Consider the following 21,260-nt stretch of genomic DNA (forward strand, 5'->3'; position numbering starts at 1 on the left):
TATCGTACAGCAGAGCAGAGCATGTGTCTGACTCCAACCCCACACAACTGAATTGATAAAAATATAAATCATGAGCGCACCGCTTATGAAACAGAGCTGAGAGCTCTCCATGCCGAATCGGGCCCGTTCCACCCAAACTAAATCCAGCAAAGTCACATCACCAGAACCTCCAACCAAAGCATGGCACACAATCATTAGAAATAATTGCTCAAGAAACCACACCACTGCACAACAACTGCGTTCAAGAAGAGATAAAGCACATTTGACCAGTTTCAGTAGCCAATGCCATACTATTCACAAGCTATTGTGAATGGAGCACAAGAGTAGCCAACACATTAATATTGCAACATTATGACATTTTATAACACAGCAAAACCCAATTAAAGCATCCCCAAAAGGCATTTAATATAGAATATTAACTGCATGATGGTAGCTTATTAAACCATTGGTCTTACCTCACTGCTGGGCCAGGCGTGCCAGCAGTCATAAAACATCAATAGTGGCCTTGCGCTGTGGGGCTGACAAAGGCCCTCATTAGGGCTTGTGTCCAGAATTTTACAGTGAACATGTATAAGGGACAGCTGTGTCAGCCTTTTCTCCTGCACATTGTGCTGCATATCCATGTCTTTAGGTGGCGAAGGGTGAACGTCCTCTCCGTGGACCTGACGGAGATCAAAAGACAGAGGCACAGTTTGATTAGGGTTTCTACTTCTCTGAAGAAACATCTCGTTTGTGGGTGAAGTTGGGCCAGAGTTGAATCAACACCTGGGACAGTGGATTGGGTATTTTCTTCTCCCAACACGTGGAGTTGGGAGATGGTGAGGTGAAGGGAGTCAAGCGACGTCAATGAGGGTTTTCTCACGTCTTGCTGACATTCCTAGCCCTTCCTGGTCAAGTCTTCTCCCTACTTCTGATTGCACCAAATCCCCCGCTTCAAAGACCTCGCGTCTCCACCCGAGTTCCACTTTTTCTGGATCCACCATTTTGGTCTCCATTGCGTGGTGATAGTGGGCTGGGCTAACTCCTAGCCTACAGGAAGGAATGAACTGGAAACGTTCAATCTCGTGAAGGTGCATTGTCAATGATTGGTTGTAGCCTACAGTTTGAACATTTTATTTTTGTAAATATCCCATGTTTTTTCTCTTTCCCCTACCCTATTTATATCAATAATGCAACGAAAATTGTTATATATTTTTTATTGCAACAACACATTCTTACAGTTTTGCCATTTCACCACAAGGGGTGCTGCCACATCCTCAGGACCCCTACTTCCCGCAGCAACAGTATGGTTAGCATAGCTACTATTACTAGAGTTACATTGATGGGAAGTGAAGGTAGAGGCAGGGTATCTATGATGTAATAAAACTGGTTATGATATGGGTAATGTTCACAGAGAATTGTCCTCAGGCACAACATATTGTAATGACAAGCTGTGATGATTTTTTTTCATTTTGCTTTAATTTGAGAACATCCCCCATTCTCATATATCTGGGTCTCAATCATTTTAATATCTCCCACCAACCCTTCATTAATAAAACAACTTGTTAGAACTGACTATCTCTTTCTCATCCTTTGAAATTATCAAGCCCTTTTCGGTTAATGTCACTTTGTCTATTTCACACAGATGGCGGTGAAAAAAATGTATTTCAATGAGCACTCAAGTGAGAAACCACACCATTCACTTTGGATCATTTGAAATGTTAGTCGGCCATCAATTACTGAACCTCTGAACACACGTCCTTGAAATATAGAGTCACCCTGTGTAATGACTTTATTAGTTGCACATCTATGTTGTTTTCAGACTTCTGCAGGGCTCATCAGAAGGCGTGAGGTGTGAAAAATCTGTAAAATGCCCAAATTAGCAAAATCAAAGAAAGATATGGGGATGGAGAGGTAAGGAAGATGGGGTTTAAATCAACAATGAAACTGCAGGAAAAGGCCCTCTGTTGCACTAAGGGCACGATTCAGTCAGCTATGCCAAAGTCCTCATAGCTGCTGTTTTCACAGTGTCAGATGTGGATCTGAGTTAGACCTGTCAAATCCACAACGGCTCCCAGCATTATACCTAAAGCGGACAATGCCATTGGCTGCATCGAGTCCCATTGAAAGAAATCCGAAACACTGGAAAATGTGAGATGAAATCTACACCTCGATTAGGCTGATAGAAATACTCATTATTTGTGATTTTCAATTTGAGCGTCATTATTTCTATATAACCTACACGTTTAATGCGAGTGGGACGGTTGTGTCTTCATGACAATGATCACAAGAGGAGCCGCTCACTGATTTGACAGCTCCAACACAGTTTCTCCTCTAACAAAGAAAAAGAAGGAGGGATGAAGCAAGAGAAAGAAATAGAGCTGGAGAATAGAGATTGATGTGGATTCTGAGATCGGACATATGAAGTTTGTATGTGAAAACTACTTCTAAGACACATACATTCAGTTGTTCCGAACACGTCACTAGTCTTAAAGAGGGAGGCTCGCTCGGCTAGCACATGCGCAGATCAAATGTGCTGCTGGAATGCGGATTAAGGTTGAACAGAGTAGAAAGTGTGAAAATACAAGCATAACACCACAATTCAATCACTTGACCAAAATAAAGAACTCTGTACCATAGAAAAATCGACCAAAGTGGGTTAACACTTTAACTGCCTGGCCTTGCTACCTCCTTACAACGCCAATGAGCCGCCATTTTGACTGCTACATTCTGTCTTATAAATACATTTCATATATGCTCATGTTACATTGTCCTTTTGTTATGGATATGAAGCTCTTAGGTAACATTAGAATACAAAAAAAACAAGTATTTCAAAGAACACAATAGCATTTTCACTAGTTTTTGTTACTCTAGGCGGTCTGCTGCCGTGTGCTCAGGTGTGGAGTGCATAGGATTAGCGGTTATTCTTGGGAAAAGTGATATTTAGAGCTTATCTCTTCAATTATTATTAGAGTTATTTGGCAAATGTAAGTGTTTTGTAAACCTCAGAATCCACTCTCTGATACTATATAGAGCAACTAAAATAATTACCTTCATGTGACTCTGTAGTAGGATTTTAAAAAGTAACTTTTTGGCATTTTGGCGAAACTGCTTATAACACAAATGATGTCCGTGATATCAAAATTCTAACAACTTACATGTGTTAAATAGACTTATTAAGGAAGGGTCAAGGATGGAGCGGGGCACAGATATTTCCATTTTAAATTCACATGCAGTCAAAATTACTGCCTCAGCACCGTTGGCTCCCTTAATTGTACACCTAGTCTCCATTTCCACACTGTACCACCTCCCCTTATGTGTCAGCCGAGCCAAGGTCAAAGGGAGATGGGAGAGTGCTGCCCAAATTGATAACGTTTGTCGCGTAGTGAGAGTTGAGTGGAGACGAACGGATTCGGCTCAGTCAGTTCATTTCAGTTCAGTCAGTCCTTCTGATGAGCCATTCCCAGCTAGCTAGTTTATGCTTGTGGCTAAAACTTCAGCGAAAATTAGACACTTGTCTGCCGAAGTTGGAATTATTCCATTTTTATCTGAGTGATTATTCATATATTTTTTTACAAAAATAGATTAAATATGCGAAGGACACGGTACCCTGTTGTTGTGTTTGTTGGCTTGCAGTGCAAACTCTCCCCATTGAGCAGTGTAGACTTTCTCACGGTGACATCCAGATGGTTACAACCAGGGACGTTGCTAGACCTATTTTAGGGGGGCTTTAGCATCTTAACTTCTTTGGGGTAGGGGGCAGTATTTTCACGACCGGATGAAAAGCGTGCCCAGAGTAAACGGCCTGCTACTCAGCCATATAAGCTAGAATATGCATATTATTATTGGATCGAAAACACTCTGAAGTTTCTAAAACTGTTTGAATGATGTCTGTGAGTATAACAGAACTCATCTGGCAGGCAAAAACCTGAGAAAAAATCCAACCCGGAAGTGGGAAATCTGAGGTTGATCGATTTTCAACTCAGCCCCTATTGAAGATACAGTGGGATATTGGTCATGTTGCACTTCCTAAGGCTTCTACTAGATGTCAACAGTCTTTAAAGCCTTGTCTGATGCTTCTACTGTGAAGTGCGGCCGAATGAGAGGGAATTGAGTATGGGCTACCATGAGCTGAACATGCGCTGACCATGCGCGTTCATGTGAGAGTGAGCTCTGTTCCATCGCACTTCTGAAGACAAAGGAATTCTCCGGTTGGAACATTATTGAAGAATTATGTTAAAAACATCCTAAAGATTGATTCAATACTTCGTTTGTCATGTTTCTACTGACTGTAAATAACTTTTTAAACTTTTTGTCTGTACTTTCCACTGGACTTGCACCCGCGTTGTGAGTTTTGAAAATGCACTGAACGCTAGAACAACAACAAGGAATTTGGACATAAATGATAGACATTATCGAACAAAACAAACATTTAATGTGGAACTGGGATTCCTTGGAGTGCATTCTGATGAAGATCATCAAAGGTAAGTGAATGTTTATAATGTTATTTCTGACTTCTGTTGACTGCACAATATGGCGGATATATTTTTGTCTTGATTGGGCTCTGAGCGCCGACCTCAGATTATTGCATGGTTTGCTTTTTCCGTAAAGCTTTTTTTGAAATCTGACACAGCGGGTGCATTAAGGAGAAGTGTATCTAAAGTTCCATGCATAACACTTGTATTTTCATCAACATTTATAATGAGTATTTCTGTAAATTGATGTGGCTCTCTGCAAAATAACCGGATGTTTTGGAACTACTGAACGTAATGCACCAATGGATATAAATATGAACTTTACCGAACACAACATACATGTATTGTGTAACATGAAGTCCTATGAGTGTCATCTGATGAAGATCATCAAAGGTTAGTGATTCATTTTATCTATATTTCTGCTTTTTGTGAATCCTCTCTTTGTCTGGAAAAATGTGGCTGGATTTACAACAAGTGTATCTTTAAAATGGTGTAAAATACATGTTTGTTTGAGGAATTTTAATTATGGGATTTCTGTTGTTTTGAATTTGGCGCCCTGCAGTTTCACTGGCTGTTGACGAGGTGGGACGCTACCGTCCCACGTACCCGAGAGAGGTTAAACTGCTTACCGGGCAGGCACTAGGACTTGGGGGAGGCTGCTGCTGCAGAGGCTGCTGCACATGCTAGTGACAGTTAGGGCTACTTGTATCTAACATTTTGGTTAACGTTAGCTACTGCTGTGGCTTGAGACTGCTAGCTAACAGTAAACTGACAGGAAAAGGCTCTGACAGGACGGATTCATGCAGATAGGCTACGATGGGAATCTGAGGTAAGTTAGAACAGAGAGAGAGAGAGAGAGTATTCACTACTATAGACTTTGGTCATATTCAAAGCTTTGTTAACCAATACGTGTTTATGTGAGGCTGCCTTTAAGTTATAGCGTAACAGACATTTTTGCGAGCTAGCTAACGGTAACAGTGTTTTTTTTAAATTCAACATAAGGTATGTGGCGATGATATCTAGTTAACGTTGCATTTAATGTAGTCTTGCTATCTGTGCCAGGCCATAAATGAGACAGATGACGTAACATCATGCACATATCTGTTCATACTCGATTGCTTTCAATCAGTGGGCTAATGCAAAACAATTATCAGTAGGTCATGTGTAGAAAAGGTGACATAGTGTTGATCACAATGTCATTGTATTATCCTCAATTTCTCTACTGTAGGCTAGCTAACGACTTAACGTTAGATGGATATACGGAAATTCTTCAGGAGAGGCAGTGCCAGCAGCTCTGCCGAAGCCCAATCCGGTGAGAAAGGAAGATTTTACCAGTTCAAACAAACAAATTAGAACTTAAACTGATTAATCACCTATTAATCACGCCTTGAGTAAGTAATAACAATACATGTCAGAACACAGCAGACAAGAATGAGGGAAAGAAGCTGGAGGCTTATGAAGGCATATGTCTTAGTTTGTTAGGCATACATAAATAATGTTCATAATATCTTAAAGGGTCATGCAGAAATAGAGGCTTCTATGCAAGGCAGAGATCAACATACGAGCTGTATAAGTGAGAGAGAGCAAGCATACCCAGAGAAAGAGGGACAGCGAAAAGACAACAAACAGATCCAAAGAGGGAGGGACAGCAAACAGATCCAGAGAGGGAGGGACAGCAAACAGATCCAGAGAGGGAGGGACAACAAACAGATCCAGAGAAGGAGGAACAACAAACAGATCCAGAGAAGGAGGAACAACAAACAGATCCAGAGAAGGAGGAACAACAAACAGATCCAGAGAAGGAGGGACAACAAACAGATCCAGAGAGAGGGACAACAAACAGATCCAGAGAAGGAGGGACAACAAACAGATCCAGAGAGAAAGGGACAACAAACAGATCCAGAGAGAGAGGGAGGGACAACAAACAGATCCAGAGAGGGAGGGACAACAAACAGATCCAGAGAGGGAGGGACAACAAACAGATCCAGAGAGGGAGGGACAACAAACAGATCCAGAGAGAGAGGGACAACAAACAGATCCAGAGAGAGAGGGACAACAAACAGATCCAGAGAGGGAGGGACAACAAACAGATCCAGAGAGAGAGGGACAACAAACAGATCCAGAGAGGGGGGGACAATAAACAGATCCAGAGAAGGAGGGACAACAAACAGATCCAGAGAGGGGGGGACAACAAACAGATCCAAAGAGGGAGGGACAAGAAACAGATCCAGAGAGAGGGACAACAAACAGATCCAGAGAGAGAGGGACAACAAACTGATCCAGAGTGAGGGACAACAAACTGATCCAGAGTGAGGGACAACAAACTGATCCAGAGAGAGAGGGACAACAAACAGATCCAGAGAGAGAGGGACAACAAACAGATCCAGAGAGAGAGGGACAACAAACAGATCCAGACAGGGAGGGACAACAAACAGATCCAGAGAGAGATGGACAACAAACAGATCCAGAGAGGGAGGGACAACAAACAGATCCAGAGAGGGAGGGACAACAAACAGATCCAGAGAGGGAGGGACAACAAACATATCTAGAGAGAGAGGGACAACAAACTGATCCAGAGTGAGGGACAACAAACAGATCCAGAGAGAGAGGGACAACAAACAGATCCAGAGAGAGAGGGACAACAAACAGATCCAGAGTGAGGGACAACAAACAGATCCAGAGAGGGAGGGATAACAAACAGATCCAGAGAGGGAGGGACAACAAACAGATCCAGAGAGGGAGGGACAACAAACAGATCCAGAGAGAGGGACAACAAACAGATCCAGAGAGGGAGGGACAACAAACATATCTAGAGAGAGAGGGACAACAAACATATCTAGAGAGAGAGGGACAACAAACTGATCCAGAGTGAGGGACAACAAACAGATCCAGAGAGAGAGGGACAACAAACAGATCCAGAGAGAGAGGGACAACAAACTGATCCAGAGTGAGGGACAACAAACAGATCCAGAGAGGGAGGGATAACAAACAGATCCAGAGAGGGAGGGACAACAAACAGATCCAGAGAGGGAGGGACAACAAACAGATCCAGAGAGAGGGACAACAAACAGATCCAGAGAGGGAGGGACAACAAACTAATCTAGAGTGAGGGACAACAAACTAATCTAGAGTGAGGGACAACAAACAGATCCAGAGAGGGAGGGATAACAAACAGATCCAGAGAGGGAGGGACAGAACCAAAGCACTTTGTGAAATTCACAATGTTCCAGAGGCAGATGCAGCAAGAAAGCGCAAACAAAGGAAAATGGGAGATTTTGTGGTGGAGACCTCCTTGGGTTTAGGCACAGAATTGTCATGTTCCCAAACAATGAAAACAGAGTTGTTGCTCCCCTGCTTGGACAGGATGGTTTGTGAGCTTGACCAACAATTCACGACTGTAGATTCAGGTCTGCGCAAAGGCATACAGGCATGCAGCCCCAGCTCAAAACATTTCCTAGATACATCATGCTTAACTGAGTTTGCCGAGCACTACGGTATTGATGTTAAAACCTCTCTGGGATATGTGGGACGCTTGCGTTAGCTATTATCTGATGATAGCACAACAGTAAACAAAGAGAGTGTAGCATATTTCAACCCTGCAGGCGCAACACAAAACGCAGAAAAAAAATATAAATCATGCCTTACCTATGCTGAGCTTCTTTTGTTGGCACTCCAATATGTCCCATAAACATCACAAATGGTCCTTTTGTTCGATTAATTCCGTCCATATATATCCAAATTGTCCATTTATTTGGCACGTCTGATCCAGAAAAAAACTGCTTCCAATTTGCGCAACGTCACTACAAAATATCTCAAAAATTACCTCTAAACTTTGCCAAAACATTTCAAACTATTTTTGTAATATAACTTTAGGTATTTTTTGACGTTAATAATCAATCAAATTGAAGACGGGTCCATCTGTTTTCAATACAGGAGGACAACAAACTAACGCTACTTTTCTAGTCTTGCGCAACTCTCAAACAGTACACATAACGTTACACTGATTCCAGATGGCCGTACTTCTTCATTGCACAAAGGAATAACCTCAACCTATTTCCAAAGACTGGTGACATCCAGTGGAAGCAGTAGAAACTGCAAACAGGTTGATTAGAAATCTAGTATCCCAATGAAAGCTCATTGAACAGACAGTGACCTAAAAAAAAACAAATCTGAATGGTTAGTCCTCGGGGTTTTGCCTGCTACATAAGTTCTGCTATACTCACAGACATGGTTCAAACAGTTTTAGAAACTTCAGAGTGTTTTCTATCCAAATATACTAATAATATGCATATCTTATATTCTGGGGATGAGTAGAAGGAAGTTGAAATTGGGCACGCTATTTATCCAAAGGTGAAAATGCTGCCCCCTATCCTAGAGAAGTTAAAACAGAAGAGATGTTGTTGGCCACAAACTTTCTTGCCCGGAAAAGAGAGGTTGGATGTCCTCCCAAAGATATGCTTGCTGTGCATAACCTCCTGGATGATGATATGTTTCCTTCTCTGAAAGGAAATCATTTAGGTTGCCCTCACAATTCCTGTGAGCAGCTGCTCCTGTGACTGGTCCTTTAGTGCACTACGCCGGCTGCGCTCCTGGTTGCATAAGACAATTGGTCAGAAAAGGCTTGCAAGTCTTGCAGCCATGTCCATTGAGGGTGAAGTGCTTGGGCCACTAAGCCACAATAGTGTTATTGACCGCTTTGCCACCTTTAAAAATAGGAGGTACACTTTGATGCGTACCCCCACAAAATAAGCATCAAAAGAGAGAAGCAGGAGGAGAAGTTCTGTAATATAGGTTGTAATATTTGTTTGGGATCTTTCTTTATCAGATTTTATTCCTAATTATTTTTCAGTTTTTAAAATCGTATTTAGCTCATTAGTTGAATTGTGGATGATACTGTTTATGTTCCATGTGTATGAATTATTGGGTTAATTTTGAGCAACAAATTTAAACAAAGATTTTTTTGTAATGGTATAATATGGTATAATATGACCTCTCAAAATAACATCCCAAAAGTATTTTGGCTAGATAGTACAGCCATTTTTGTGCCTTTTGTTGGTGTTGGATGGATGGGGACAGAGTGGACTTTAATTTCTTTATTTGGATAGAATTTAAGTAAGTCATATTAGATCAGTGTCTAAGACAAACTATGAGACAGGTATACTTTTAACCAACCTTGACCAAAAATAACCTTATTTTGATCAATTTTACACCCGTTGTTACTCTAAACAAACATGATGAAAAGATGTTTTGCGGGCTTTAAAACAAATCCTGGGGGAGTATGCCCAGACCACCCTAAAAGAGGCTTAGCCCCCCTATCCATGAATCTCTAGTGACATCCCTGGTTACAACCAATATTAGAAGTTATTTCTCGTGTAGGCTGCTATCCTACTCAAAATACAATCAAGTGGGATGGAATAAACTGGAGATGGTGACCAAATTCAGATGATGACCAATACTACAATTTTTTTCTCCCTTGCCCATTGACATAAACATAAAGTTTTAACTTAAACCATGCTGCTCCTGTTGCCAGTTAGCCAGCATAAACTAGCTGAGAAAGGCTTATCAAGACTCGACTCTCAGCTGCGCGACATACATTATATGACAAAAAGTATGTGGACATCTGCTTGTCGAACATCTCATTCCAAAATAATGGACATTAATATGGAGTTGGTCCCACCTTTGCTGCTATAACAGCCTCCACTCTTCTGGGAAGGCTTTCCACTAGATGTTGGAACATTGCTGCGGGGACTTTCTTCCATTCAGCCACAAGAGCATTAGTGAGGTCGGGCACTTATGTTGGGCGATTAGGCCTGGCTCGCAGTCGGCGTACCAATTAATCCTAAAGGTGTTCGATGGGGTTGAGGTCAGGACTCTGTGCAGGCCAGTCAAGTTGTTCCACACCGATCTTGACAAACCATTTCTGTATGGACCTCGCTTTATGCACAGGGGCATTGTCATGCTGAAACGGGAAAAGGCATTCCCAAACTGTTGCCACAAAGTTGGAAGCACAGAATCGTCTAGAATGTCATTGTATGCTGTAGCGTTAAGATTTCACTTCACTGGAACTAAGGGGCTTAGCCCGGACCATGAAAAACAGCCCCAGACCATTATAACTCCTTCAGCAAACTTTACAGTTGGCGCTATGCATTCGGGCAGGGAGCGGTCTCCTGGCATCCACCCAACCCAGATTTGTCCGTCAGACTGCCAGATTGTGACGCGTGATTCATCACTCCAGAGAACACATTTCCACTGCTCCATAGTCCAATGGTGGCAAGCTTTACACCACTCTATCTAAAGCTTGGCATTGCACATAATGATCTTAGGCTTTTTATTCGGCTGCTCGGGCATGGAAACCCATTTCATGAAGCTCCAAATGAACAGTTCTTATGCTGACAGTTCTTGTGCTGACGTTGCTTCCAGAGGCAGTTTGAAACTCGGTAGTGAGTGTTGCAACCTAGGACAGACACTTTTTATGCCTTCAGCAGTAGGCGGTCCCATTCTGTTAGCTTGTGAGGCCGACCACTTTGCAAACTGACTTGTTAGAAACATGGCATCCTATGACAGTGCCACATTTAAAGTCACTGCGCTCTTCAGTAAGGCCATTCAATGTTTGTGTGCCCGATTTTATACACCTGTCAGCAACAGGTGTGGCTGAAATAGCCGAATCCACTAATTAGAAGGGGTGTCCACATACTTTTGTATATATATTGTACGCCATTCATTTGGGCATCATGAGTATCCATATAGCCTCTCCCAAGGGAAAGAGGGATGCCTAGTCAGTTGTACATTCAAATGAAATGTTTCTTCCGCATTTAACCCAACCCTCTGAATCAGAGGTCTTCAGCGCCTGGGGAATGACTGATTTTTACCTTGTCAGCTGGGGGATTTGATCGAGCAACCTCTTGGTTATTGGCCCAATGCTCCTACCCGCCAGGCTACCTGCAGCCCAGGAAGATATGAGGTAAAGCAAAGAGCAAGCCGGGGCTAATTAAACAAAGTAAAGTGTCATAAATCCCGCAGGCTGACATCATAGGAAAGGTCAGGTATGGTTGAGCTCAGCCGAGCCGTCAGCAGCCCGCAATACTTTTCAAAGGCTTGCCTATAAAAAAATGCAGCCGGGGCTCAACATTTCCACCCGGACCTCATAACTCTTTGTGTCCTCCTATCTGAGCTCTCCCCAGTGCAGACACTAAATGAGAAGGTGTGTCTATGTGGCACGCCGCATCACACGAGGGGATTTGAATTGCTTGTCGCACTGACGCTTTACTGCCTTGAAAGGGAAATGTGTATTGTAGAAACATAAGGATGGATATGAAGCCAGCCTTTGATGGTGGAGGAGTTGGAGGGGGCTATCAGTTACACGGTGTGAACATTAACATTACAAAGCTGTCCCGGACCATTGATTAATCAATATAAAAAATAAATAGAGAGAGAGAGAGAGAGGAGAGGTGAGAGAGAGAGAGAGAGAGAGACGAGAGAGAGAGAGAGAGAGAGAGATGAGAGAGAGAGAGAGAGAGGAGAGAGGAGAGAGAGAGAGAGAGAGAGAGAGAGGGAGAGAGAGAGAGAGAGAGAGAGAGAGAGAGATGAGAGAGGAGAGAGAGAGAGAGATGAGAGGAGAGAGAGATGAGAGAGAGAGAGAGAGAGAGAGAGAGAGAGAGAGAGAGAGAGGAGAGAGAGAGAGGAGAGAGAGAGAGAGAGAGAGGAGAGAGAGAGAGAGAGAGAGAGAGAGAGAGAGAGAGAATCAGAATCAGTTCCATTCAAGAGAAGGACTTTGTCAAGGTCTTGATGAGCCAATGCGGTACTTTAAAAAAGATCCCAGCTTCAGTGCTGTCACAGGCCTTTTCATTGAAGACTTTCTTCGCTGACATGAAGTTAAATGTTATTTATGCATGTATTATGAATGTAGAATACATGTAGGTGTTCCCCTATTCCTATATTGGATCACTGACAGAATTGTTAGAATATGTTATATTGCCTCATTTGAAAAAGAGAGGTATGATCATCCTATACCAGAGAGGCTTTTGTGTGGAGGGTGTCACAGGTTAGAGAAGAAACGGATCTGTCTCGCCATCTGTACAGACAGGGATGCTGGGTGAAAAACAGCATGTCTTCTGTCGAGAAGTAGAGCACATCTCCATGTAATCCCTTAGAAAATGAATATGCACAAAGCACGGGAGCCGTCAAAGGAACAATAGCCTGCAGATAGACTTACCCAAAAACAAATGGCGAGATAAGCCTCCAAAAGGGAATGAAGACATTGGGGTGGCAGAGTAGCCTAGTGGTTAGAGCGTTGGGCTAGTTACCGAAAGGTTGCAAGTTCGAATCCCTGAGCTGACAAGGTATAAATCTGTCGTTCTACTCCTGAACAAGGCAGTTCAATGTTCCTAGGCTGACATTGAAAATAAGAAGTTGTTCTTAAATGACTTAGAAATGACTTAGATGACAGCATCCCTGCCTAGTTAAATAAATAAAAACATACTAGCCACAATCACAGTGGCTATGTAAACAAAACAATAACGTACCTGGCGTTGACAACTATATGAATGGACTTGCTTGTACTTGCTTGTGGCCTTCAATCACACATTTGTTATAAGGAGCACATTCCTGCTTGGTTGTGACCATTAACCAAATGGATTCAAATTGTATTTGTCACATGCGCAGAATACAATGGGTATAGACTTAACTGTGGAATGTTTGCTTGTGAGCCCTTCCCAACAATGCAATTATGAAAGAAAGATAGTAAAACAAGAGGAATTTAATACACATTAGGGTATTCGAGAGCGCCATATGATGCCTCATTTGGAATTCGCCGTGGTGTTTCATATGGAAGCTTCAATCACTGAGGTCATTTATGTGTAACAATTGCAAACATCAAATGTTAGGGTGTAAATAATGAGGGTATGATTTATGCGCAAATGCCATCCAATGAACATACACTATATACAAAGGTATGTGGACACCCCTTCAAATTAATGGATTCGGCTATTTCGGCCGCACCTGTTGCTGACAGGTGTATAAAATTGAGCACACAGCGAAGTAGTAGGCCACACAAGCTGACAGAACGGGACCAGCAGAGTGCTGAAGCGCGTAGCGGGTAAAAATCGTCTGTCCTCAGTTGCAACACTCCTACCAAGTTCCAAAACTGCCTCTGGATGCAACATCAGCACAAAAACTGTTCGTCGGGAGCTTCATGAAATGGGTTTGCATGGCTGAGCAACTGCACACAAGCCTAAGATCACCATGCGCATTGCCAAAGCGTCGGCTGGAGGGGTGTAAAGTTCACCGCCATTGGACTCTGGAGCAGTAGAAACGTGTTCTCTGGCGTGATGAATCATGCTACACATACACACACGCACCGGGATATCTGCTCATTTGAGATAAAAGAAGGCAGGCCAGGTCTCCAGGGCATTAACAAGCACTCCCACACCGTACCATCTCTCAATCCACCTCTCAGTCCTCACTGTGTCATTTCAGTTAGAGCCATCTCAGGGAGAAAAAAATACAGGAGAAGTATGAGCCAACTATATTAAAGGAGCCGCAAATGAGCATAACTTTGGCTGCTCTTTTTTTTTGGGATGCCCTTGAATAATTCATAACACTTTCGAGCACGGAATATGAAATCATCAGCGTATCCACAAATCAGATCCAGTTCTGACAGGCCTTTAATCCAGCCCTGAAAAATGTATGGTTTTAAAATAAATATGAGGTGGATATGAAGAAGGCCTCCAACTATAGAGGAGACAAGGAGTTAATGATCACTAGCCTAGAGTCATGTACATTCTATCACAATGATGATCCTTTACTGTATTTAGCTGGAGGATCTAGCACAGCTAGCTTTTCCTAAAACATTATTTTACAGCACAGTTTCTCATAACGCTTTATATGCTACACTGTAGGTTATGGCCAGCCCAGTTCCAAAGCTGTTTGAGACTAACACATTCCTTGGTACTAAAATATATATTGTGGACGTTTAAAGAGCCACTGAACACGTCGATTGCACATGTGTTTTTTTGTTGTTCATTAGAAAACACAGATTTCAGTCTTGGAGGTGTGTTTCCTGACCGATTCTGTGTTTGGTTAATGATGTGTGTCCCCCATGAGACACTGTAGACACAGAAGCCTATTTCACATCCTCAAAATCCCCAGAATTAATCAAAGATAACTCAAGAAGTCTGTCATAAATGTTGACGTTTTTGCCGAGGATGTTTTAGTTGCGCAATTTCACATATAACTAAGGTGTTTAGTACAGTATTTCTCAAGAGATAAATGTGCGACGTGTAAACAAAGTCGGAGCTGCTGGGCAGGTCTGTCTCGCTGTCTATGCTACTGGATAGAGAAAAATCACTGCAGCTGTTCACCCCATGTTAGTGGGCAAATGGACATCACCAAAACCCAACCTTAATTTACCTGTTGTGATGCATGGATGTTCCAAGACTGACTATGTCCAAAATGATCCTGTTTACACTTTGTAGTCAATTTTGACACCACAATAACTGTTTCTGACTCATATTGATGATGTCTGTTTTCAAAGGGATCGGTTACTTTTTAAAGGCAGTCACTCTTTAAGCCACCGCATCTTCAAAATATTTCAAGTGAATCCCAACCGTGGAATTGGAGGTAGGCTTTATAGTTTACGCATACTGTGCACTGCCGGCCATATTCTCTAGGACTCTCTGTCTCCCAACACATCACTAGTACTACAGTACTTGGCATGCAACCAAGCATACCTCTAAACCTGACTTTAGTCAACACCACAAACTCATTAGCCTTTCAGTTTATTTGAAGGCAATTTTACCTCAGAGTTTCTGTTTAATGTGTCAAAAACAATGCAATCACGAGCTTCGATTTCAAGTTTCCCTATCTGAAGGCTGTGGGGTAGAGTTATAATTTAATCGTTCTGGCTATTGCTATTTAGCAAACATTTATAATGAGATTTGGTTTCATTCTGAAAGTAATTTCTCCTTCTGTTCCCTGCAAAGAAAGATTATGTGAGCCAATGAACTGGAAAAGCATGATGAAGCCATTATTAAACTATTTTTCTAACATAATGATGATGTGCATAATGATGAATATATGATAAGCTACATTATGCATAATAACTACTTATTTGAATATCAGAATATTTGTTTTCTCTACGCCAATCTGAATAATATTGATGAAATAAATGAATACTAGATCTCTAGACCAAGAATCCACTCTACAGTGCCTTCAGAAAGTATTTATACCCCTTGATTTATTCCACATTTTGTTGCGTTACAGCCTGAATTTGAAATCAAACATTTTTTTAAATCACTTGTTTTAAAAAATGTTTGCAAATGTATTGAAAATGAAATACAGATATATCTAATTTACATAAATATTCACATCACTGAGTCAATCAGGTGCGGTCAGTGCCGTTTATTATGAGGGAGGACGATTTGTTTTTTCATGATCATGGCCTTATTTCTAATACAGAATGTTGGATGACTGTCATTCATATTCCATTCACCCAGTTCAATGTACAATCAATAGGTTCAGGCTACTACATGATGCTCGAATTTTCCCTATACCCACCATGAGGTTGCTACATCCTAGCCAATGAAATACATTTTACAATGTAGGTGCACACAGGTTTAGAGAAAAATGTGAGATGACAGACAGTGACACGTGGATAGACAGTGACACATTCAATACCGCCTTGCACAGTCTTACCTGCAACTTGCTTATCTAGGGTGTAATCATTAGTCCAACATTTGCAAACAAGAGTTTCTATTGAACAAATCCAGGTATTTTTATCCCTTTTCGTTTGCTTTCGTTTAAGAAACAAAATCTGCAGAGTTAATACCCCCTGATCACACATACACACAGTTCAATTTCATAGCAGCCACGTTGTATTCCTTCTCGCCTCTATGCACTTTCCTCCTCTCATCTTTTCCTTTCGTTTGTGAACTTCAATGAACAACACATCAGCTGCATGTGACCAGGAGAAAAAACTTTTCCAAGCTAAACCATGTAATAACCGCTACACACAGCCTACATCGTTGTCCCCATATTAGCTAAAGTAACATCCTAGTTAGCATAGCTAATATAACTAATGCCTTAGTAAACCCACCACATTCATGCAGTCACGTTACAGTGTAGTTACACCGGCGGGCCCCGGTGGCAATACATTTATAAAACCAAAAGCTTACCTTAACTTGGAAGAGTTCCAGTGTTGTGTTGGATAGTCAGCTAGCTAACATAGCATCCCTCTGTTTGAGCCTGGTATTTGAGTAACTAAACTAGCCAGCTGCATTTGCTAGCTAAGTAAGAGAAACTGAAAGTGAAAAAAATGACAAAATCTTTCACTCTCTCTCTCTCTCTCTTGCTTCTCCTTCAACAAATTAATTTGTTGATAACTGTTCAACTATTGTCTTTCTCTCTCTTTGAGTCAACCACTCACCACATTTTATGCACTGCAGTGCTAGCTAGCTGTAGCTTATGCCTTCAGTATTAGATTAATTCTCTAATACTTTGATTGGGTGGACAACATGTCAGTTCATGCTGCAAGAGCTCTGATAGGTTGGAGACACCTTCCTGAAGTTGTCATAATTACTGTGTAAGTCTATGGAAGGGGGTGAGAAACATGATTCTCGTAGGTTTTGTATTGAAGTCAATTTGTATTCAGGACATAAAGTCAATTTCTTTGTCACAATTTTTGCAGTTTTACTTAAGTGCCTTATTGCAAACAGTAGGCATGTTTTGGAATATATTTTATTCTGTACAGGCGTCCTTTCACTCTGTCATTTTGGTTAGTATTGTGGAGTCACTGTGTAGTACACACATAAACAGCCATTAAACTCTGTAACTGTTTTAAAGTCACCATTGGCCTCATGGTGAAATCGTTGAGCGGTTTCCTTCCTCTCTAGCAACTGAGTTAGGAAGGACGCCTGTAACTTTGTAGTGACTGGTTGTATTGATACACCATTCGAAGTGTAATTATTAACTTCACCATGCTCAAAGGAATATTCAATGTCTGCTTTTTTTTTACTTATCTACCATTAGGTGCCCTTCTTTGCAAAGCATTGGAAAATCTTGAATCTCTGTTTGAAATCCACTGCCTGAATGAGGGACCTTACAGATAATTGTATGTGTAGGGTACAGAGATGAGGTAGTCATTCAAACATCATGTTAAACACTACTATTGCACCAGAGTCCATGCATCTTATGTGACTTGTTAATCACATTTTTACTTCTGAACTTATTTAGGCTTGCCATTACAAAGTGGTTGAATACTTGACTCAAGACAGCTTTTCCTTTTTTATTAATTAGTAAACATTTCAAAAAACATAATTCCACTTTGACATCACGGTGTATTGTTTGACACAAAATCTCAATTAGTGAATTTTAAATTCACACAACATAATGTGGAAAAAGTCAAGGGGTGTGAATACTTTCTGGCACTGTGTCTCAACATTATTTAGACATTGTTGAATCAAGTCAACTTGTTGATTCAATTTCACTTCAATCAGCTTAACGTTATCGTTTTCTTCCCCATACTGCAGCCATATAAGTAGCCTCCAGTAAAACATACGTCTCAGTCATATACCGATACAGTCTGTCTAGCAGGGCCTCATACTATGGACACGAATCTTGAACTTCTTCTGGTTCAGTGTGTACCCACAACCCAGCATATCTGAGCGTGACATGAAACACTTCATTCTAAATGTACTACATTATACTTTTGATGGAAAAAGTTCAGATTCAAGACCTCAATCAAGATGCAGTCTACAAGTACAAGTGTTTAAAAAAACATGATAGCTATTAACACAGTTTGAATAGGTGCTCTTACTGTAAATGTCAAGCTTTGATGCCATGGAAACAACTGAAGGTCTTCATTTATTTTCCATCTGCTCTCACTAGCTCGTACTCCACAGCTCTGTATTTGAGGTTACACTGTAGTTACTGCGCAGCACACAGTAAGTTTAACAAATCAAGAGTGCTAACCTAGTACACGAAGACTGCATGTATACAGCATATATTGCATCTTAGATTTGAATTTAATTTGGGAGAAAAAAAATACATTCAATCAATTTCGTAAACGTGGTGGAAATATACATTTATTGGACGGCTTTGCAGGTTTTGTGTTAGTAAATAATGAACTTGTTCCACCTATAGGTTATGGGACACAACCAGTATAGTCATTGCACATAATTTAATCAACTAGCCTGAGGTCAATTCTGGTCCCCTTGTATTTTTCAAACTTAAATGTACCCTTTTGTCTTTGAATTTAATAAAATGTTCTGCCCCTTTAGGAACTGTCTTATCTCAATTTAACAAATTAGTTAGCCACAAGGCTTGTCAGAGAGGCAGAAAATGCCTTTTTCAAGTGTGTCATTTTAAGTTAATGAGCACTGGCTGGCAGAGCCCGCTCTGGTTGTCACTGTCGATCAGTCAGAGGACGGCGCAGCAGCAATATGCAAACAGGTCATGATTGGCAAAGCAGCCATCCTTGAGAGAACATAGAAGATGGGAAAGTTGAAAGAGTGGTAGAAAGAAAGAGAGGGTTGGTGGGGTAGAGAGAGAGAGAGACAGTGAAAGAGAGGAGAATAATATAGGGTGACAATGCAAGAGTTACTGTGAGAGGAGGGGAAGAAAAGGCAGGAGACCTCCATTCCTCAGTTGTTTGCTTTTCCTGCTTAGATGCATCTGCTATCGGCAAGTATAGCCATGGCAACCATGGAAACTAACATTTTTTATGAGGTTTGTGTAGGCCGTCACATGACCCATTCCACTCCTATTCTCTTCCCGTCATTAGCCAAGTCAATGCACATGCAATAAAACTCTTGCCTTCTTTGTTCACGCCACATACTGTATACTATACTGTGCACATCCCATGACCAGCAATAAAGAAATCACTGCATCTGAAACACATTGCTTCCCTCTTGGAAAGGATCTAGATGTGAGGATTCTTGGAGAAAAATGTGGATGTATGCTTATAGAGAGAGAGAGGGGGGCACTGGTGGACTTACCACTAGGCAGAAGAGGCAATTGCCTCAAGCCCCACATCATTGTCCCTTCCACTGGACGATTGAGCTAGTGTAGGCTAATGCGATTAGCATGAGCTTGTAAGTAACAAGAACATTTCCCAGGACATAGACATATCTGATATTGGCAGAAAGCTTAAATTCTTGTGAATCTAACTGCACTGTCCAATTTACAGTAGCTATGACAGTGAAAGAATACCATGCTATTGTTTGAGGAGAGTGCACAATTTTGAACATGAAAAGATATTAATAAACAAATTAGGCACATTTGGGCAGTCTTGATACAACATTTTTAACAGACATGCAATGGTTTATTCGATCAGTCTAAAACTTTGCACATACACTGCTGCCATCGAGTGGCCAAAATCTAAATTGCACCTGGGCTGGAATAGTACATTATGGCCTTTCTCTTGCGTTTCAAAGATGATGCTACAAAAAATACAAAAGAACGGTTGTTTTTTTCTTCGTAGTATCTTTTACCAGATCTATTGTCTTATATTCTCCTACATTCCTTCACATTTCCACAGACGTCAAAGTGTTTCCTTTCAAATGGTACCAAGAATTTGCATATCCTTGCTTCAGGGCCTGAGCTACAGGCAGTTAGATTTGGGTATGTCATTTTAGGCGGAAATTGAAAAAAGGGTCGGATCCTTAAGAGGTTTTAAGGTGCCTCATGAGCTGGGAATAAAAATATATACAGTGTATATATAAAAAAAAAAAAGTTATATATTATCATTTATCATTAAAACATTATTATTTGTTATTCCTCCGCTAGAGGAATAATAAATCAAATAAATAAATACAAATATTTTTTGCATCCAATCAAACTAATCCACCAATGTCGGCCTTCCGCATCTGCGGTGTTTGTCAGACCAGGAGACATCTCAAAAATCTGTCTACTCACGAAAACGTCAGTAGCATCTGAACGGTTTGGCCTACAAATGAATATGAGACACTCACGAACATGGTGGTGTTCTCCATTTAATTTTTTTGTGGGGACTCGTCTGAAGGGAACCCAATACTGAGATAAAAAATGTATGGAATTGAATAGAGCTGTCACGCCCTGACCATAGAGAGCTTTTTATTCTCTATGTTGGTTAGGTCGGGGTGTGATTATCTAGGTGAATTATATTTCTATGTTGGCCTGGCATGGTTCCCAATCAGAGGCAGCTGTTTATCGTTGTCTCTGATTGGGGATCATATTTAGGTAGCCATTTCCCCATTGTGCTTTGTGGGATCTTGACTATGTGCCTGTTAGCACTATTTTGAGCTTCACGTTTCATTTTGTTTGCTTTATTGTTGTTGTTCTTTGAGTTTTCTCTTCCTAATAAAAGGGATGGAAACATACCACGCTGCATCTTGGTCCAATTATTATGACAATCGTGACAAGAGCATTTCCATCAAAGGTATACAGGTAATTCCACAGAAAAAAAGAAATAAATCCTGAGCTTTATTGTCTCAATTTTTTAAACGTTTTTTCCCCAGTTAATTAAGAATCTGTTATTGTGTTTATATGGGCTAATAGCAGTAAGGCCAAATTCAATGTTTCGTCAAATATTTTTTTTTAAAGATCATTTTTAGACCAACAGGGGTCCTAAAATTCCAAATCAAATAGTTAAATGATCCTTTGTATGACCATCTTAAAACAATTTCATACAGCTCACGTCGCTTTCACAACTCCCTTGGAGGTCTGGAGAATTTTGTCTAACAATGGTCCGCTGGGAGCAAGATTTCGATTGGATGTTAGGCTGCATTTCAAGAACCCTCCCCACACATGCTCGTTGGTGCTACGTGTTATGTT

The sequence above is a fragment of the Salvelinus fontinalis genome, chromosome 3 (genome assembly GCF_029448725.1).
Source record: "Salvelinus fontinalis isolate EN_2023a chromosome 3, ASM2944872v1, whole genome shotgun sequence".
In the NCBI taxonomy this organism is placed as follows: Eukaryota; Metazoa; Chordata; class Actinopteri; order Salmoniformes; family Salmonidae; genus Salvelinus; species Salvelinus fontinalis.